This window comes from Magallana gigas, chromosome 5 (genome assembly GCF_963853765.1).
Source record: "Magallana gigas chromosome 5, xbMagGiga1.1, whole genome shotgun sequence".
Classification (NCBI taxonomy): Eukaryota; Metazoa; Mollusca; class Bivalvia; order Ostreida; family Ostreidae; genus Magallana; species Magallana gigas.
Window position 1 is genome coordinate 34,240,110 of NC_088857.1, and position 12,098 is coordinate 34,252,207.

The window sequence follows — 12,098 nt, forward strand, 5'->3', positions numbered from 1 at the left end:
GATAAAATCAAAGTCATTGCGTCGAAAAAAAACCCGTATAATTAAAATATTATTATTATTAAAAAAAGATACTTGTGAAAATTAGGGTATATATCAATCTAAATTTCGTTTAGTAATTGGTCAGAATTGTGTAAATATTGATATCCACAAAACAAAACTATCCATTTTGATAGGTTTAATTGAACTTCAGCTTTTTTGGGTGGGTGAAACTGTAAAATATGGTATTCTTAATTGTGCTTTTACCCCTATTCAGTACATCTTGGACCATGATACATAAATATTAATATTTCTATATAACCAGTTAAAGGTCTTTTTGAAAAAAAAAACAATTAATAAATTATATGTTATGCTAAAATGAATGAAAGTATACAGATATTCAGTTTTTTTTGTAAAAGTCCTGCACCTTTTTATGAATAAAAATGTTAATTTTTAATGGTAACAATCTCTTTCTTTTTTCTCTCTATTTCTCTCAGAATTTACATGAATTCTAATAGCAACAAAACCATGAGTTGCATGTCATAAACAATGCATTACAAAATTAAACTGAAAAACTTCAAATCTTAAAATAAAAAATAACTCTTTCTTTTAAAGTCTAAACATAATCTGTTTTATGAATCCATTGTTTTTTTTAAAATTTGATAGATGAAATAATACAATTTAATAAATCTTATAATGATTAGAATTGAATTTACAAAGTGCGTTTGTTATTCGAAGCAAACAGAATTTTTAAAGCATAAATTTTAAATAATATTAGTAACATAATATACCTTTCTGAGAAAAAGAGGATAAACAATCATGTTTCATGATGGTATCATTATCAATAGTGAAATATAAAGTATTGAAAGTGACAGTCGCTTAATTGACGCAAATGCTAAATAGCATTTCTAATGCTTAAAATGCATGTTGATTCACATTACCAAAATGGTCGCCATGATAGTTGTAAAAATTCCCTTTTTCAAGGTTAAGGCATGCGCAGAGTCCCTCTTTTTGGAAACTCCCAGAAGACCTCCATTCATGGTAAACAACCATTACCCCAATAATGTCATTCTTATTGTGTTATAATGTATGACGTTGCACTACCATCAAGTTCAAACTCCTAAAACATTTTTACCAAGTGATGCATTCTCTGCAATTATCTCTCAATTTAGAATGGGGTTTCAGAAAGGAGTGCAATATGAACTTGTCAACACGGATAAAAAAGCTTAAACTAAAATACAGTCAATTGATGCAATTTCAAAATATAAACTTATCATTCTGATCATTTTCTCTTTCACAAAAGAAGTTTTCAACAACTGATCTGTGAATATGTTTAACAACCTTTTCAGAGCCCCCCATGTAGGACTGAAGTTATGTAAATCGATTGGTGTGCTTTGCAAAGAATCTGCATTTAGACGTGACAATACGAGATTTGACAACAATGTCGAAGTTGCAATTAGAACTAATCCTGTGAAAATTTTTATGCAAAACAGGTATGTTTACAATAATATCTGTTTACTAGTATATCATAAAATCTTATCGACTTATTTTCTTTCCTAAGTTATTAAACATTCCAGTGATTTTCTTTTTTAAAAAGTTCCGTTCGTTTTATTGAAATAAATGAATATGAGAAAATTGGTAAATAAAACTTTTTATCAAAACTAATAGTTTTCAAACTATTTCAAGAAAATTGATTTAAGTAAATTCTAACTTCATAATTCAACAAAAATAAATAAACTCGGACAAAAACTCTTATAAAGTTAAACAACTTGTAGAGTGCATATTCTCAATCGAAAATTCATCCCTTTTCTGTAATATTTAGAAATACTAGGCTTCTGAAATCTAAACAGTTTTAAATCTATTTCTTTTAAACTTAAATGATGTTTAAGTCAAACATTTATCATATTTTATTTGATACACATTTCATCATTTTTTCATCAATGAGTTCAAAGCGTTTGTACAAAGTACGTGTACGTTATGTTTCTAGATATACATGAACTTAGTTCACGTAAAATCAAAGATTTAAAAGAAAACAAAATTGTGTTTAAACAGTGTTTATTTTTCTTTTCAAAGAAGAAAAAAATCTTAGCTAAAAAATAATATTCTTTTTTACATTAAAAAAAAACAGCTTTGTTAAAGCATCAAAAAACACAAATGTTTAGTATAAATATTCTGATATATGTTGTTTGCATATATATAGTGAATTAACCTTTTAAAATAAAACAAATTTTAATTTTAAAAAAGTGTTTCATATCAAAACTAAGTGAAATATTACTGCCTACAATTTTAATGTTTAGTTCAAATATTCTGAAAATTTTTGTTTGTATATGTATAGTAAATACACCTTTTTAAAAACGTCAATGTTGTTCAAAAAAGTGTTTCATATCAAAACCAAGTTACATAGTATTGCCTATAACGTTTAATTTTTCTCTTTTTTATTGAAATTAAATAGTTCAATTGTAATTACTGATATATAAACTTAAAAAGTAAAAACAAAACTGATATTTTAAGAGATTGGAGTTACAACGTTTCTTCCATTACATGCTTTTTAAATAGCATGGAATCATTTAATACATTATTCAATAAATGATCAACTCAAATATCAAAGAAAAAAGAAATTATACATGCATCACTTTAGCTACAAAAACATATTGAACACAAATCTGAAGTTGATTTATTTTTTTTAAAATATATGCTCATAAGGAAAAATAAACAATCTACCTTAAAAATAGTTTGTATTATAAGCGTAGTAGTGAATTAAACTTGCACAGGAATGATATAACATTAATAATTATAATGAAAATAATTATTGTATTATTGATCTTATTATCAATGTTCAAAATATCACCAAAACGTTCGATTCGTTTACAAGTCTAAAATTAATTTATTTTGTCTTTATGCCAGTTGCAAACAATATATTACATGCATATGGTCGTTGTTATGTAAGATTTTAAGGACAAGGATGAACATAAAAGGTTGAAACTTTAAATGAAGGAACTTCAATTAATTGCCTTGTTTCGATTTATTTTTCTTAAATCTCTTAATGAACTGTGATTTTTTTTATAAAAAAAAACCCCTCAAAATTGCTTATCATTCATGGTATGAATAGTTTTAGAGAGTGTGTACATATAATTATAATCACAAAAAAGCCCTAAAACAGGAGAGCAAGACTTATTATTATTGCTTATATCATTAATTGGCATTAGCATCATTTATCAATATAAATATGTAGGATTAAAGAAGTCATCTTCATGAATACATAAAATTATTTTGTTTCTGGTTATCAGTGAAAAATACATACCGATAACAATTAATCTTACTAGTAACAATTCAATATGATATTAAATGTCATATTTTCTGAGAAAGATTGGAGAAAAAATTGGAATAAAAATATTCGTCTTCATAAAAAAATCGGTGGTTTCTATAGTTAATTTTTTTAGCAACATGTTCTACAAATATTTCTACACATTTTTAAATTGAATAAAACATTTATTTTGTTATGACCATTTTAAATTGGGCGTTTATTACATTGTAGTTCGAAAATGAAAAAAGAAATCTTTTTAAAAAAAATAGCTATTATGTTTTGATGGAGATATTGGTTCATTCCTGTTCATCATCTCCTCATTTAGACCTTCGTAAAACGCATTTTCTTTGGAATGAGTCCTGATTAACAGAGTAAAATTCAATTGTAAGATAGTATAGAATTTAGACTCTATATTGCAAAAGGCAGGACACGAATTTTCCGGCAAGTGAAGAGGGATTCAATTTTAGAATTCTACCAAATAAGGCGGAAAATTTAGAATGTAATGAAAGCTCATTGATACTGGAAGCCAGCACGATTGCACGTCCATAGTCACGCTTCGCTGCCTTCTCCTGATTACATCTCTTGGACGGCAAACCTCCGGCTATTATTTAATATCAAACCGGTCCAGCATCCGCTGTAACGGACAGAACGACTCTCCAAAATTTTCATCATCTATCTTCTATTTGTCTACACGCTGTATGCTGTTCCCGGGAAACGCCGCGGGCGTTAATACCAAGAAGAACCAAAGTCCCCATCATGCTCAGATTAATTGGTTATATTCCAATACCCCTCGACAAGTCGTACTTGTTCAGATTTAATTAAGAAGTCGAGGATAGCCATAAGATGTTGTATGGTGGGGTCATGTAATATTGGTGAAGATAAATTTTCAGGAGCCATCTACAAATCTTCGGCTAATAGGCTCAAGCACTACATCAACCCGAATTGACTCATCAGCTGGTAACTAACGATCTTGCTTTATTGACTATATATCATGTAAAACCATCTTTTACAGGATAACCACCAATTATCTTGCATATTTGGTATACATTTAGAATATATAAAGTACAATGGACCCAATTTAAAACATGACTTAGAATTTTAACCCTTGATCTGTCCGTAGGCCTACTCTAACTTTCTCTCTAAGCATATAGATCAATCGTTTTTTACATTGAAAGTTATAACTAACTCGCTAAATGATAGAAATTCCACCATCATTGATCATTTTGATGTCTCAAATCATTTGAATAAAATATGTTTAATGTTTATGCCCAAAGAGGGGGGATTTAATTCATTAAATACATTTGAAGCAAGATATTCAATGGATTTTAAAAGATCACAACTTTATTGCTCCTCAACGTTTTTCAATAAAGAGAAGTTCACATGACGGAAATTCACGTAAACTGAAAGGAAATGCAAATGAGTTTGTGTTGTATTGTGACGTAAGACAACCAACACAATGTAGGTACTTCAAAGAGGCAAATATAAGTACGATTGTTATTGCTAAAGCACGAGTAAAATGGCATGTAACTAAGCAAGAGGAGAAACTATTTTAATCTGATACACCTTGAAAGAGTAATGAACTGGTTTTTAGCATCAATAACTTTATTGGGCATACCAGCATATTTGTCCTAAGCATCTCGTTTTGGATTGTTTCGTTGAGAAATATTTCTATAGTATATGGTACTTTGTATCTTCATTCATATTTTACAATCTGTTGTTAAAAATCATGAGCCATACAGGGAGTTCTTTGCAAATAAGAAGACAAAATTAACAATTTAATAGACAATGATAAGACAAAATTGCATAGTTTTACTTTTAGTATTCGCATGAACCAAAGTTTCTTGGATGTAAAAATTATTCAAACACTTTTGAAGGAATTTTTAGTTAAAGTTACTTAAAGTTCTGTTAAACTTAATCCCAATTTCATAATAAACCACTCTGTTTCATTAACTCTCGATAAAGAAGGCTTTTCTTTAATATTTCATGAAAACTAATGCAGTTTCCGAGAACCCCATATTTACAAATAAGATCGAAAATCCTGAACATGTCAATATCTGTTTTGTCAAGTCGTGCCTCTAAATGCCAGCGTCCAATATTGGATGATTTAAGAAGTAATAACATCCAGTAAAGATGAGCGGCTGCCGAGAGTTTTAGTCCTGAATTCAAAGAAGCTTCGTCTTGATGTGTAAACACTGACCACAAAAGGTCTAAATTAACAATGATCCCTCGGTGACATCTGTGAGTCAAGTTAAACTGTGTTTGTGCCATCATAGTTATTCGGAGAATTTGCCGCCGTCCGAGCAGCCGTTCCTTTCATGCAATATAATGACAGGCATTGTTCCGGTGAGCCAACGCCAAAGAACAATTAAATAACATCACAGATAGTACACTGTCTAATGTCAGATCACCAGTCGGATGATGCTAGTCAGGAAAATACACTTGAATATTATAGGAAATATATGATAGTTATTTGCAATGCGAGTTTTTGACTAGTACGTAAAAAGTTAAAAGTTAAGAACATATTACCATGTATGAAGTATCAAAATATGATGAAGGACTGATGAAGGTTCATGCATGTATTAAAATTAAAGAATAATTGACGATTGGTTATATGATGAAATAAAGCGATGGCTGGTGTTGGAATTCCTTAATTTATTGACTGAATCGTATTTTGCATTATTTGATTTCTTTATCGCATAATCATGTAAAGATGTACATATTGGTCCTTTTGTCTATTTCGAAAAAAAATTAACCATCAAAATTTTCAAAGCAACTGAAGACGTGGGGTGAACTGATCCTTGCGGTATCTTTTCAATAATGAAAGCAGTGTCTCATTGTGATGCATCTTTCTGGGCGTTGAGTGTATTTTATTCCATTTTAAACTTTATCATGTATCTTAATACTATTGTAAGATGTCCTTCAAGAAATGGCAAAATTACTCTTCTATTTTGCATCTGAGAGAAGAAAAACTGCCACCGCGACGCCTTCTTTCTTCGTGCAATGGCGGCACGCTAAATGAAACCACTCGAGAAGCAGACGACTCGGCGTTGCACGAGTACATGCGCATTGAGACCTTAATCTGCTTTTTGTTTGAGGATGAGGGGATGTTGACCAGTCTGCTGTAGTCCAAGAAATAACGGAATGTGAGAAATATGTAGAAAAAGAATAGATCAGACCGGTTACCTTTCTCGTCTATCGTTTGAAAGTCAAGTCTGGCGACGGTATTATGAGAGATTTATTGGAATTATCTTTTAACGATTAGCTGGAACATAGTGGCCGGTGGATGAGAAAGATCTTGAAGGGCCACCAAAATTTTCATTTTGATGAATAACAAAAATAATAAACTTTATCATAGTTATTATAAATATAAACTATTTTTAAGGCTACCTTTGATACATGTATTTTGAAAATAATGTTTGAAGTGATAAAAATATTTTACATTTAGGAATCCTTTTTGTGTTGTATCATTTTTAGGCCCCGAAAATCAAAGATAATTGTTGGCAAAATTTTGTTTTCCTGTCCCTATACATGACTGCGGTGAATTTGGCCGATATTTTAAACAAGAGAGTTTGGAAATTATATTCAGCTATAATTGTCTTTTCAAATGTATAAAGTCTCTGAGTTCGTTTGTCAGTAATGAAATTATTGCATCGACATAGTCAAATTGTATATTACACAATCCCTCACTTCTCCAAAATGTCGTATATTAATCAATATGTAATGTTTATATTTTATCTAGCTGTTTCTGCAAATTAGCATTTTACATAGAAAACAATACCGGATTTCCTTTTTTTCCTTTCGATATTTTATCAATGAAATATGGTACGATCTATACAGTGTAACAAGGCATTGTGATAATTACATCATACTCAATGTGTTGTATGATTATAAAACGAATAAAGTATAATTATATGGTTTATTTAGTTTTCCTAAAATAATGAAATTCCTTCTCGCCAACCTGAAGGTAACAAAGAGTACAAAGATGGTTCACTGTCTCTTATTCCTTGGTCTCAGACCAATGCCGGAACTTATAAACTGCAATGCCAAGAAACAAAATTGCTCAAAATTATTTTTGTTTTTTGCTCTAGAGATATACTTCTTAGTAAAATAAATAATGTATATGGTGTATATTCTCTAGAAAATTATAAGATAGAGATGAAAGACAAATGATTCTGTTTGATTAAAGTGCCATTTTTAATATCCTAACTCTTTTTGTGTTAAATAGTTTGAGCCTTATTTTTAATAATTTCAAGTCCAGTGTAATATGTTGTAAGTTGTAATACATAGAGATAGGGAATGGGACCTTTTAATCTATCTATCTATCTATCAAAAATCGTAAGGGAAATTATATTGATTGTTTTTCCATACAGACAGAACGGAAGTTTAACATGTAGGATTACTATACATCAGTAATTGTAGAGATCTGAAAATAAGATAATCTCTTGAGTGGCTTTGAGAAAAATTAAATGAAAAATCGTATTAATACTACAAGTAGTACTTAGTCTTCGACTAGTTCATGGATATTTGGTCGATATTGGAATGCAAAACAAAATTGGTTGTACGAAGTTTAATATCATTATTATCTCTGTGTATGGTAAAAAAAGCGTTCATATCAAAGTTCTGACAAGGGAAGGAAACTAGTTTATACCTATATGATCTATTTTGATATTTAAAAAGAATACATTTGGGTTAAATTCCAAACTTTTTTTTATTTTTCCCTTAGATGTGCACCTTATTAAACTTAATTAAGTTTTGAAATGCCACTGAAGGTGATCTGTGGTGGTTAAACAAATAAAACATTCTGATAACTTTTTATTTTTACATATTACAAAAAACCCTATAAAATAAGTAATATGTTGGTTTTTTTCACATTAAGAGACATTTTAAAACAACCAAAACGTTCTGCTACGAATACGTTTGATGCAATATATAAGTTCATGTACATGTACATGTATATTTCTATAAAAAAAAAATTGATTATTGATTTCAATGAGAGAAGAAAATTCATGTGAAAACAACATTACAAAGCAAGGAATTTAAAAGCAAATCACATGAGCCCTTTAGGAAAATGGTCAATATACTAGAAGTTAACGCGCGCAACAGAACTAAATGAACTTTGTATAGTGTATGGTTTAAACATCAATTTATCATTGTTTTGACTTTGAACGATTCACCAAAAGCAAAATTCAATTTGCACAACACAAGTAAAATATTGAAAAATCGTAACTGTAATACATGTAAGAGGTATCAGAAAGGGATATAAAGGAGTATATAATATATGTTATTATGTATTTGACCATTTCTTTGAATTCACCTTTTGTCCGTTTCTCATCATAAATATTTGGATCGTGATTTTTGTCTTTTGTATTGATGTTTACAAAGTGTCCACCTATTTTAAATTGTAAAATTTACCAAGGAAATAATTTTAAATCCTTCTTGTAATATAAAATTATATATTGTATTGTCATTTCAAAAACTCTGCAAAATATTGGCTATCTTTATATTTGCTTAGAACTGAATTCTGATGAAACTAGATTTATCTGATCTACGCTGCAGAAAACTTAAATAAAAATGTTACACCTCTATGTTGATAAAATAAAATCCAAGAAACTGAAATGCTTAATAAAACATTCAATTTGCATGACAGAATGCAGATTCATGTAAGTTTTATTTGCAATATTTACTCGGTAAAAATTCTAATATTTGATGTCAAAATCACAGTATGCAAGACAAAAGAAAAGAAATTTTAAACCTATTTATTTAGTTTTCAGTTTCATCGAATCTTTTTATTAAGCACTTGATTAAAAAAAATAAAACATAAAATGGTTTAACTTGTTTGTCTTGTTTTTTTGTTTTTGTTTTGTTTGTTTTTTTGTTGTTGTTTTCTTTATTTTTTTTTTTATCTTAGATAAAAAGAACTCTTCTTCTAAAGGAGATTTATATTATCTAACAATTACCACGACCATCCAGCTCTCTTAAACTTGAAAATATTGTTAAGATGATCCCATTTATAATAAAATGTTTTATCTTCTGGACAAATGAGAAAGTTTGAATGTTAAAGTCCTAATCTGTTAATGAGTATTTTTGTGTACTACAACTAGTTGTCATGTTGTAAATTTTGTATTTACACCCACTTAGTAAATTCAAAATTTACAACATGACATAGTTAACAAATTCAAAGTAAGATGTTTTTCATGTGAAATTCATTATCTGTTTAAGTCTAGCCTTTGTCATTGGAGTCTTCAGTGAGTGTTTGATTGTAACTAAAAACTAAAAACTAAAGCAAATTACAACTCAAAGAAATTTAAGGATGATTGTCAATTCAAATTAACAGATTTCTAACAACAAGATAAAATATTGCATTATGTGAGGTAAGGAGATATACTAGCGTACAGTGTATTTTCAAACGGCATTTGGCGTCGCTTTCTTCAAAGAAGTAGTCCGTTTATATCGGGTTTATAAGACGTCGGAGGTGTTAAACAAGGCGCATTGCTCATCTGTTTTCTGTTAGAAGAAAAGGGATTAACGCAACTGTTACACGGAAATTATATTGATACGAGGTTTTAGATACAATTAGTAGAGACTTATAACACTTTCCGTTGTAGATTATATCGCTATAACGTAATGTTGTTTACCAAGGATTTCCACCCTCTACAGTTTTTTTAAAACATTTATCACTCTTATTTCTTTTATCTTCTCCTAAATTAAAGACCTTAAAACAATCTTTATCAAACACGGTTGTACTGTAAAATTGTTGGCTTTAATTTTTTTAAAGATTGTCTCAATAATTCAGTTGCAATGAAGTGTATGGACATACCACTGGTCTTGAACATATCCAATTCAAAATATTAACCCTTGCTTAGATTCTTTAAACTGTACATTTGATTTACCCTGTAGCATTTCAAGAATTTCTTATAAAGATAAATCACTAGACTGCTTCTTACTAATGTTTACAAATCAACTGATTGAACAAAATGCGCTGATAATTGTGGGAGAAAATGCTAACATTTGCATTCGATTTGATAGAAAGTGCGTACATAGAGATGCCCCAATTTTCCTTAGCTTTGTTTTTGAATTTTTTTTTTTTCATATCCTACACATTTGTCTATTTCATTTTTTAAGAAGGGGGAGGGGGTACATGTACCTGATCACAAGTATCATACAAATATTTTAGAGACACACATATTCATGTCAATTCATGACCCTTATTTCATTTGTAGATGTCAACATTAGAAAACAAATTTAACAATTCATAGAAGTACTGAAAAAGAAAATCATTTATCATAATACATAATTGTTAATGAAATTGTTAATTGATGAATTTCTTTCTAGTGTTTTACATATATTCATCAGTATGTGATCATCTTTACACCTAATATAATTACTGACTCGTACATTGTACATATAGTGCAGAATACAGGTGAAAGAAAAACTGTGAACTGTTAACATTTCCTAAAGGCTGGAGTTGACTCAGCGCTCAAAGACGGAGAAATGTATATATATTTGTACAACTAAGGGATCATTTACCTCGTATATTATGCGTTATTAATGACCACGGGGCTTAAAATTTTTATTACTAACTGCTATGTTCGTAAGGCTTCTTAAACTTTAAATCTTTTGTTAATTAATGAATGTCATTATTGTCTTAAAAGAACTCGAAAAACTACGATGAAACAAAGATTATTTAGAGATCGTCAGATCTTGAATTCTATTATTTTTATGTTTAATGATTTCAAAATTTAAATATTTAAAAATGCTTGATTGTTAAGTTCGTAACCTTCTGTTGACAAGATAAGATTTCATGCAAATAAGTATGTACATCAGATAAAATTATGTAAATGAAGAAATATCATAAATTAGATAAGTTTTTGTAAACGAACCAAATATGAGATTTAGTTTCTGGAAAACAAAGTTTTAACATCTGAAAATAATCACATTGGTGTAAAATATTGATATGTGTTATTAATCTTATTTACATGTAATTACAGTCTTGCGATTGAAAAATAAAATCGCTATAATATATTTGAACAAAAATAAAAAAAAATAGTAAACGATTTTATACAAAAAAAATCTGAAATAGTTCGTGACTTCATATTACTAAAACTCAGGAAGAAGAAAATTTTCTCTCATCGTTCGGACATCTTTATTTCTCAATAAAACTGGCAGAAAACCCGCGAAAACGTCGCTATCCAATTACCGCTTGATTGGTGATCAGACTCCGACTATTGGGGACAAATTAGACGGAATTACCTGCTGCTTACAAAGATTGATAGCTGCCCAAATCACACGCTTTAGCGCGTTAAAGAAAAATGACCTGATCAATATCGCCCGATCCCCGAGATGACCACTGCGGTCAGGGCGTGTACAAAAGGAAACCCGAACCACTGCTGTTCCGGAATAGTATCATCAAAGAAACACAACATAGTGACCAGTGGTCAGAGGAGATTTTGACCATTATCTGAAGGAGCTGGTAGCGATTTAATTCTATAAATGCTCGCCAAGTGGTGCTTGAATGTTTGTTGTTTACAGTGGGGGATTTAGCCTCCTGGTCATTGTAATAAGGTGCGATAACTCCTTAAGAGGATCGAGTTATGGCCCCTTCATATTGACTTTACCACCTTGCTTCATATTACGTGGGGATAAACAATGTTGAGCAATTCAAGCAGATGTGAAGCGTTTTGTTTAATCTTTATTATTTAGAATATATTTTGTATTTTTAATGTTTAGAGTAATTCAACTATAAATACGAAAATTGAATTAATAATTATGAGAATAAACGTTACCTAACAGGTTAAAAAAAATCCATCATAAATACTCA